This window comes from Pleurodeles waltl, chromosome 4_2 (genome assembly GCF_031143425.1).
Source record: "Pleurodeles waltl isolate 20211129_DDA chromosome 4_2, aPleWal1.hap1.20221129, whole genome shotgun sequence".
NCBI classification, from domain to species: domain Eukaryota; kingdom Metazoa; phylum Chordata; class Amphibia; order Caudata; family Salamandridae; genus Pleurodeles; species Pleurodeles waltl.
Genome location: NC_090443.1, coordinates 296,181,588 through 296,192,202, shown reverse-complemented (window position 1 = coordinate 296,192,202; position 10,615 = coordinate 296,181,588).

Below are 10,615 nucleotides of genomic sequence, written 5' to 3'. Positions count from 1 at the left end.
GAAGGCACACACGCAGATGACAGCACGCCTGGAGGACCAAGAAGGAAGGGTGCGCCGAAATGACATTTGGATAGTGGGGGTCCCAGAAAATGCTGAAGGACTCAGTGTTGAGATATTTGTTGAGAATCTCAACACTAAATACCTTGCGCCTAAATGACTTTCCCATTTTTTCACAGAGGAGAGAGCACAGGGTGCCAATCCTTCTGCCTAAACCAGGTGCACCGCTCTGGACCATTATCGCACGTATATTCAATTTTAGGGACTGAGATGCCATGCTCAAGAGAAAGACTCCATTCAGTATGACAATGCAATGATTAGATTTTATTTTCGGACTTCCCACTACAGGTCCAGTGTCAACGACTCAACTTCATAGAGATCAAGAAAGCCATGTGTGAGGCGGACTTGAAGTATATGATGATGTTCACAGCAAGATTAAGGGTCATTACGGATGGCAAGACCTGCCAGTTCGAGAAGCCAGAGGAAACGTGGGACTGGCTTGAGGGATGGCGAGTCATTAAGAAAAAATGAAGCAACACATCACAGGAGGACTTGTGATGAAGAGGACCAGCGAGGAACCGGTGGAGGCCAGCCAAATGGCTTGTGTCCACAGATTAAGCCTGCATGAGTACGGGGAATGGGGTGCTGCGGGCAGCTGGAGGTGGTGAGGAGGCAGAGACTACATGTGGACGTGGAGCCCTGGAGGCAACTGGCACAGTTGGAATGGCTGGTTGCTGGGCACTACAGTTTATTTTGCTTGCTTATTGCAGCGTACAAGCCTCATTCGAACGAATACCAGGTTGGATTTGGGGTGACAGGCACTCTGTATGTTGGGGTTAGGCAGTTTTAGGCTTGACTTGCATGGGGGCTGGGTGGAGGGTGCTGGAGGGTTTGTTCAAATGTTGCCAATAGTTTTGATTAAGTCTGGACACTGGGTCCTGGTGGCTCGTTGGTGCTCCACAGTGGGGGCACAGTGCGAAGATACGCAGGGCTACAGAGATGACTACTGCACAGAGCACGGCTATTCCCTCCAAGACTGAGCTCCAGATAATTACCTGGAATGTCAATGGGTTGGGAAGCAAAACTAAAAGGATGATGGTGTTACAGTTCTTAAAAAGACACTCCAGACTGCCAGATAGGGCAGGGAAAAGTGGTTTATTTGGGCCACCTGGTAGGTGGAGGCCAAATTCAGCCACTACAGGGTAAAATCCAAACCATAATGGATTGGGCTGCCCCTATCATTCAAACCCAAGTCACAGCCTTCTTAGGCCTGACTGGGTATTACAGAAGGTTCATTAAAGGGTATGGCTCTATTTTAGCCCCCTTAAATGACCTCACATCCAAACGGATGCCCAAGAAAGTCTTAAGGACAGCTAGCTGTCAAAATAAAAGCCCTGATGACCATATGCTCTGCTCCCATTCTCAGAAGCCCCGACTACTCAAAACAATGAATTGTCCAGACAGATGCTTCAGAGGTAGCAACAGAGGCAGTATTTTTCCAGCTTAATGAAGTGGGCTAGGATCAACCTGTTGATTTTACTGTATATGTAGGAAGTTAACCCACAGAGAAAAGTGTTGGTTAGCCATTGAGAGGGAGGCCTATGCTGTGGTCTGGGCTTTGAAGAAGCTGAGGCCATACTTATTTGGCAGTCACTTCCTTGTTCAAACAGACCACAAGAACCTTCTATGATTAAAACAAATTATAGGAGGCTGGCCTGGTTTGTAGTGGGTACCTAAGGTACTTACACCTTATACCAGGTCCAGTTATCCCTTATTAGTGAAAAGTAGACAGTGTTCTAGCAGCTTAGGCTGTCTAGAGTAGCTGTAGCAGAGCAGCTTGGGCTGAATTAGGAGACATGCAAAGCTCCTGCAATACCACTATAGTTACACAGTACTTATTCACAATAAAAGACGATACTCAGTGTTACCAAAAATAAAGATACTTTATTTTAGTGACACAAGGCCAAAAATATCTTCGAGACAATACTCCTTCTAGAGGTAAGTATTATGCACAATATATACACTAGTAACCAAAAGCAGGTAAGTAAGCAGTCATAGAATAGTGCAAACAGTAGAAAATACAATAGATTGCAATGGGCCTAGGGGCAACACAAACCATATACTAAAATATTGGAATGCGAATGTTGAATTCCCCCCAAGGCAAGTGTAGTGTGTAGAGGGGCGCAGGGAGTGTAAGAGAATACCAAAGGTAAGTAAAATACCCTACCCCAGAGCCCAGGAAAGCAGGAATAACGTACAGCAAGTTTCCTAAGGACACACTACAAGTTGTGATAAAGGATTTTGCAAGAATCAAGCAAGATTGCAAGCAACAAACAATGGATTACTGGACCTGAAGACCTGTGGAGAGAGGAGACCAAGTCCAGAAGTCGAAGAGTCCAGGAAGAACAGGAGCCCCTGCCAACCTAGGAAAAGGTGCAAAAGTGGATTTTCCCATCAGAAGAAAAGTACAGAAGTGCACCAAGGAAGATGGCTGCAGGTTCCTGCGTGGTGCAGGAGATGCCCCACGTCGAGTTGTTGGATGCAAGGTGTTTGCGTCACTGGATTCCACCAACAAGCCTTGGTTCAAGCAAGTACGCGGTTTGTGTAAAAAAGGAGCTGCCTGGACCCAGGAGGGACCTGGGGGTCTCAACTCGGACTGAGGAGACAGAGGGGGCTCTACACTACACTGGAAGGTCCCACACTGCTAGAGAACAACTCGGCGAGCTGTGCGTCACAGGATGGAGTGCTGGGGACCTGGGCTACGCTGTGCACGAAGAACTTTTGGAAGAAGTGCACAGAAGCCCAAGGAGTTGCAGAAGATGCGGTGCACAGGGGTACTGTCGCAGCATGGGAGGCAAGCTCTTGCCGTCTCCAAATTTGGACAGCTGGACCTTTGGACAGTCTAGGTCACTTCGGTGGTCCACCTGTCTTCCAGGTAGCACGCTCGTCGTCAGGAGAGGAGTCCCAGAGTACCAGTTGTCATCGCAGAAAGGAATATCTATTGAGGGGGTGAATGGTGAGTATTAGGCGCTCTCACTCTCAAAACAATTCACTCCAAGTAAGTTATACTACACGGTGCCAAATACTGGGGTTACACCCTCTAAATCCCCCTACATGATAACAGAACTTTATCCCAATTACTCAATATGTATTAGCACACGTGAACACAATTGTTAGGAAAGAAATATAATCTCAAAAAGTAACTGGAATTTCTTATTAACCACCAATACAATAACACTATATAAAATTACGAACTCAATATTATCCTAATGGTAATATATCTGGCATATTGTCTGTATCCTCAAACTTGCATTCAAGTAAGTATATATGATTACATAAGGTGATCACTAAGCGTGGTTTATGCCTCGTAGGGACACGCTTGAATTTGCGTAGACTATATGGGGTATTGCACTTAACACTGCGGCTGGGTCATGTGCAGGTGACTGTTTTCAATGGACGCACAAATGGTATTTGACAGTCTTGAATAGGATTATGTGAAAGAGAATCTGCAGATTCCTTACCTTAGAATTTCCCCCAGGCGTCAGACTGGATCCAGAGTTTTTTCTTTGAGCAGAACCCTTGCGTGCCGTCTGGTGACATCAGTCGACTCCGCGTCCGTTGGCATTGTGGTCACCGTGATGATGTTGCGGTCATATATAGGTGCCACCCTGACACGCTGATGTCAGTTCTTTTTCTTTTGGCGCCAACCTATGCTCAGATCTGGAGAAGAGCTACCCTCAGTCGCTTTTTGACTGACTTTTCGACTACTTGTCGAAGTTTTTTTGACCTACTTGGTGCGTCAAGATGTCTTCACCACAAGATATTGGTGACGGATCCGCACCTCATGTGCTTGTGGTGACTAGAGCACAACCATGACCCAAAGTCGTGCTCTGAGCGCCGGGGCATGAACCCAAAGGCTTTGATAGAGTGGTCCCTAAAGCTCATGGTGGCCCGGAACTTGGCTCCACGTCGCTTCCGGTCTCGTTCGAGAGGAAGGTCACAAGACCACTCGCAGAGCCATAACCACTCGTCCTTGTCCCACTCCAAATCGTTGGGACATTCAGGTCACAAGAAGAAGTTGAAGAATAACCAATGTTCTTCAACTTCACCCATCGCTCAGATGATGTGCTGCTGGAGAAGCGTAGACGCTTTACGCCTCCATCCTCCGAGTCTGCTTCTGGGTCGGCTCCATGCCTCCCTGAGTTTCTGGGAGCCACAGGCACCCCTGCCCAACTCAGAATTTTACGAGGCCCTGCACCACTTTTTTGGGCAGTCTGACCCTCTTGCGACATGCTCGGGCCCAGTAGGGTCAGAGGGGGGGCCTCCTCGTCTTCTTTGCCGGCAGCTTTGGCTTCTGCTCCGGAGAGCACCCTAGGACCTATTACCGGATCCGTGGTGATGCCGGTCGGGGAGATCGCAACCTTTCCTGGCACCGGTAAAAATGTCTATGCTTCCGACACCGGTCAGGCCCACGATCAACGTCTATCCCATACTGATTTCCAACCCGGGGCCGGAACAACGTGCTTGACACCAATTTCATCTTAGACGAGGACTTTGCGCCCCAGGTTGGATCCTGACCCATATGCCTATGGGTACGGGTACAGTGAGAGTTTGGAGGGGTTGCTGAGCCCTTTAGAATTCCAGCTAGAAGATCCTGAAATGGACTGGTCTTGACTGAGGAATTGGGTAAAGCCAGTGGTCCTGACACTTCCCCTGACAGTGGCATACTTTCTCCCCCTAACGTGGCTACCGAGGAGGTAGCCTCTTATTCAGTGGTGGTGGAAAGAGCAGCTGAGGTCCTAGGCCTCGAGCTGCCTTCAGTGGCTGTGAGGACTAACCTGCTGACTGTGGTGCTTTAGCTTGGGTTTTCTACACCTGAACCCCTTTCGCCCCTCAAAGAAGCCCTCAATGATGTCCTGCTGGGAACGTGGTCAAAACTCAGCAAAGGGGCTCGGGACTCCTGTCAACAGGACAGTCGCCTGCCGCTATAGGCCTGCGTCTAATGACCCTAAATTCCTGACCCAATATTCCACGCCTGAGAGATTGGTCATCCAGGCTTCTTTCTCTTCTGGCACGTTCCCATCTGCACCTCCGGATAGGGAATCAAAATGACTGGATCATCTTTGGACTAAGTTATTCTCTTCCTCCAGTCTAGCATTGCGGTCAACACATTCCTTTTCGGCCGTTTTTCCCATACACTTTGGGATATGTTGACACAGGTGCTGCCACAGGTCATGGAGGAGGCCCAGGCCATTCTCTCCCAAGCTGTTGCTGACGGGAGAGATTAAGCTGTGTAGGAAAGTACCCTATTTGCATGGTTACCCCCATTTTCTGCCTGTTGTCAGTATGTTTGACTGTGTTCACTGGGATCCTGCTAACCAGGACCCCAGTGGTTATTCTGCCTCCCTTCTAACTTGGTAACTTTGTTACTTAATGTAGGAGGCTGGCCTGGTTTGTAGTGGGTGCCAAAGGAACTTACACCTTATACCAGGTCCAGTTATCCCTTATTAGTGAAATGTTGTCAGTGTCTAGAAACCAGGCTGTCTAGAGGTAGCTGTAGCAGAGCAGCTTGGGCTGAATTAGGAGACATGCAAAGCTCTTGCAATACCACTGTAGTCATACAATACTCAAACACATGAAAGGCAGTACTCGGTGTTACCAAAAATAAAGGTACTTTATTTTAGTGACACAATGCCAGAAATAATTTGGAGACTTTACTCCTGTATGAGGTAAGTAAATGACAATATATATACACACTAGTAACCCAAAACAGGTAAGTAAATAGTCAGAAAATAGTGCAAACAGTGAAAAACACAATAGGTTGCAATGGGCCTAGGGGCAACAATAACCATATAATAAAATAGTGGAATGCGAAAGTCTGTTTGCCACCTAGGCAAGTGTAGTGTGTAGAGGGGCGCTGGGAGTTTAAGAAAACACCAAAGGTAAGTAAAATACCCCAGCCCAGGAAAGCAGGAGTAAAACACAGCAAGTTTCCTAAAACACACTAGACGTTGTGACAGAAGATAATGCAAGAACCAAAAGAGACTGCAAAACACCAACGATGGACTCCTGGACCTGAAGACCTGTGGAAGAAGGGGACCAAGTACAAGAAGCACTAAAGAGTCAAGGGAGAACAGGAGCCCTTGCTAACCTGGATGAAGGTGTGAAAGAAGAACCACCGGATGGAAGACAAAGTCAGTATTGCATGAAAGCGGGTTCCTGGTTGGTGCAGAAGATATCCCACACTGGATGGATGAATGCAGTCTGGTTTGCGTCGCTGAATTCCGCCAACAAGCCTTGGCACACGCAAAGCTTGCGGTTAGCAGAACCTGGCGCTGCTCAGGACCAGGAGGGACCTGGTGGCTTCTACCCAGGAGGGGGAGAAAGAGGCGGCTCTCAGCAACTCAGAGAGCCCTCAGAAGACCAGGCAGCGTGCACAGGAGTCCCACAGCACGGGGACAAAGGAGGTGCAAAGGGAGACCCACGCAGCATGACACAAAGGATTCCCACGCCGCAGGAGAACCACTCAGGAAGCTGTACGTTGCAGGATGGAGTGCGCAGAGCCTAAGCTGTGCTGTGCATGAAGAACTTCTTACAAGGTTGCACACAAGCCATGGCAAATGCAAGTCATGCAGTGCACCGGGGTACTGTCTTGCGTGGGGAGGCAAGCTCTGACCTCCACCAAAGTTGGACAGCTAAACGTTGGGACTGCTGGAGTCACTTAAGTCCACCACCTGTGTTGCTGGATCCATGCCTGTCGTCTGGAGAGGGAACCCAAGCCACCAGTTGTCGCTGCAAAAAGGTGTCTGCTGAAGCAGGGAAGTGACTCCATCACTCCACGGGGGATTCCTTTGGTTTTTCTGGTGCAGGCTGAAGACAGGCAGTCCTCGGAGGATGCACGATCTCTGGAAACTGTTGCAGTTGCTGGCAGGAGTTGAAGATACAATTTTGCAGAAGTCGGCTTAACTTCTTTGTTGCAGTTTTGTAGAGTTCCTGGAGCAGTCAGTGGTTGATCTGTCGATAGAAGATGAAGTAAAGGATGCAGAGGATTCCTGCTGGAGTCTTGCAATCTGAATCTGATGAAAACCCAGAGGAGAGACCCTAAATAGCCCTGAGAGGGGGATTGGTCACCTAACCAGTTAAGCACCTATCAGGAGGGGTCTCTGACGTCACCTGCTGGCACTGGCCACTCAGATGCTCCCAGAGTTCCCTGATCATACTGAAAACAAGATGGCAGAGCCCAGGGACACTCTGGAGGCGCTCTGGGCACCACCCCTGGCATGGTGATGGACAGGGGAGTGGTCACTCCCCTTTCCTTTGTCCAATTTCGTGCCAGAGCAGGGACTGGGGGTCCCTGAACCGGTGTAGACTGGATTATGCAAGGAGGGCACCATCTGTGCCCTTCAAAGCATTTCCAGATGCTCTGGGAAGATACCCCTCCCATGCCTGTAACGCCTATTTCCAAAGGGAGAGGGTGTAAACCTCTCTCCTAAAGGAAATGCATTCTTCTGTCTTCCTGGGATTGAGCTGCTCAAGCCCCAGGAGGGCAGAAGCCTGTCTGTGAGGTGGCAGCAGCTGGAGCTGCAGTGGAACCCTCAGAAGGCTGGTATGGCAGTTCTGGCGGTCCACTGTTGAGCCCCCAGAGTGCATGTGATTGTCCATCGAATACTGGAATCAGTATTGGGGTGCAATTCCCAGTTGTTGGACACCTTACTTGGCCATATTCGGAGTTACCGTTGTGAAGCTGTGCATAGGTATTGACCTATGTACAGTGCACACTTAAAATGGTGTCCCGCACTCATGAAGTCTGGGAAAATGGGCCTGGACGACGTGGGGGCATCTCTGCTAGTGCAGGGGTGCCCTCACACACAGGTACTTTGCACCCAGCCTTCAGGGTTGGAAGACTTGATATATAGGAGACTTATAAGTGACCTGGTGCAGTGAAAATGGTTGTGAAATAGTGCATGCACTATTTCACACAGGTTGCAATGGCAGTCCTGTAGAAGCCTTTGTAGTGGCTCCTTATGGGTGGCAGAAGAAATGCTGCAGCCCATAAGAATCCTCAGGAACCCCAATGCCCTGGGTACCTAGATTCCATTTACTAGGGGCTTATAAAGGGGGGGGCAGTATGCCATTTTGGAGTAAAATACTAAGGCCCTCATTCTGACCCTGGCGGTCGGTGATAATGCGGCGGCCAAGCCGCCAACAGGCCGCGGTCCAAAATATGCAATTCTGACCCTGGCGGGAACCGCCAACACAGCCCGCCGCATTAACACTCCGACCGCCACGGCGGCACAAACAAACAGCGCGGCGGTCCCCGCCAACAGCCAGGCGGCAGACAATGTACCGCCCACCCTATTACGACCCACCAATCCGCCACCTTTTCCGGGGCGGGAGCACCGCCGATAAAAACACGGCGGAAACAGACTACGAACGGGAAAACGCTCACCTCTACGCACTCCACGCGAGATTCCGGCAGTATGGAACCCGAGTTGCAGGTCATCCCCGCACTCCTATACCTGCTCCTGTACCAGGAGCACGCCCGGCGGCGCGGAAGACATCGGTGAGTACTGCACCTACGACACAGGGGAGGGAAAAGATTACCGGCACACACCCACCCACCCATACCCACTACAACACACACATCAATGCATTCCCACAGATCACTGTCACAACCCACAAACCCCCCCCTCCGAAATGATGCAAAGACCAAAAGAAGAGATCATAAACGGGCAGATATATTGAAATATGGACACCAGTAATCCCAATAAATAAATAAACTATGTACAAAATATATACAGCTACTAAATGTAGTCCAACCACTGTCCGTGGACCACAGGGGTCCTGTGCAAAGGGGCAAGGCCCAGTCCCACGACAAGAACTCCACAGAGAGAACACTGCAGGGGCATCAGAAAGAAAATAGGACAGGCACCTCAGGGGGAAGGGAAGGGGGGGCACCTCAGCCACTTGAGTACACGACGCCAGATCCACGAGGGGACTCCATGACCACTGGCCCATCCTGGGGAGTGCAAAGCCACAGTCCATACAGTGGGTGGCCTGCCCACTGGGCCATCCTGGGGAGTGCAAAGCCACAGTCCATACAGTCCATACAGTGGGTGGCCTGCCCACTGGGCCATCCTGGGGAGTGCAAAGCCACAGTCCATACAGTCCATACAGTGGGTGGCCTGCCCACTGGGCCATCCTGGGGAGTGCAAAGCCACAGTCCATACAGTGGGTGGCCTGCCCACTGGGCCATCCTGGGGAGTGCAAAGCCACAGTCCATACAGTGGGTGGCCTGCCCACTGGGCCATCCTGGGGAGTGCAAAGCCACAGTCCATACAGTGGGTGGCCTGCCCACTGGGCCATCCTGGGGAGAGCAAAGCCACAGTCCAAACAGTCCATAACAGACCCCACTGCCACTGGAGGAGGCATGTTGGCCAGAGGACACCCTGCAGCCCTGCCCGAGACAGATCCTGCCCTGCCACGTCTGCCAAAGGGCCAGCGCTTCTTGCCTTGAAGGGCCCAGTTCAGCGCTTCTTGCCTTGAAGGGCCCAGTTCAGCGCTTCTTGCCTTGAAGGGCCCAGTTCAGCGGGTCTTGCCTTGAAGGGCCCAGTTCAGCGGTGCTTGAGACGGCGGGGCCCAGCGGAGCGGTGCTTGAGACGGCGGGGCCCAGTTCAGCGGTGCTTGAGACGGCGGGGCCCAGTTCAGCGGTGCTTGAGACGGCGGGGCCCAGTTCAGCGGTGCTTGAGACGGCGGGGCCCAGTTCAGCGGTGCTTGAGACGGCGGGGCCCAGTTCAGCGGTTCTTGAGACGGCGGGGCCCAGTTCAGCGGTGCTTGAGACGGCGGGGCCCAGTTCAGCGGTGCTTGAGACGGCGGGGCCCAGTTCAGCGGTGCTTGAGACGGCGGGGCCCAGTTCAGCGGTTCTTGAGACGGCGGGGCCCAGTTCAGCGGTGCTTGAGACGGCGGGGCCCAGCGGAGCGGTGCTTGAGACGGCGGGGCCCAGTTCAGCGGTTCTTGAGACGGCGGGGCCCAGTTCAGCGGTTCTTGAGACGGCGGCCGGTCTATGGCCAACTGCTCATTGCCTGGTGGTGCCCTCCTGGGCAGCGGGGATGGTGCTCCTTCAATGCCCACCTGGGCTGTCGGTGGTGGGGCCCTCCTGGCCAGCTGGGCTGGGTCCTCCCTGGGCAGCGGCTATGGGGGTGGTGGGCTCCTCCTGGGCAGCAGGCCTGCAGCCTGACCTCTCCGACTTGCTGCCCTTGCCCTCCTTAGTCGGGAGTCTGTGGCCCTTTCCTCCCTTTGGAGCTGTGGCTGGTGACTGTCTCTGGGTGGTGTCCGGGGGGGATGTAGAAGCCGGGCTCCTGCGGCGCCCCTTCCGCCTTCTGCTCCTCTTCCCGGGGGGTGGGCTGGCTGTCCCCTTGCTGCTGGGCGAAGTTCCAGACATGCGGGCTGGTGGGCTCCAATACCCCTGCACCCTTGTCAAGGGGGCTGCAGGGCTGGTGGTGGCTGAGGTGCTCTTCTTACCCCGACGAGAAGGAGGGGGGGGCTCAGGGTCAGGAAAGAAGTTAGCAGTGGCGAGGAAGAGTTTCTTGGGACAATGGAGAGTGGTAGGTACAGTGGG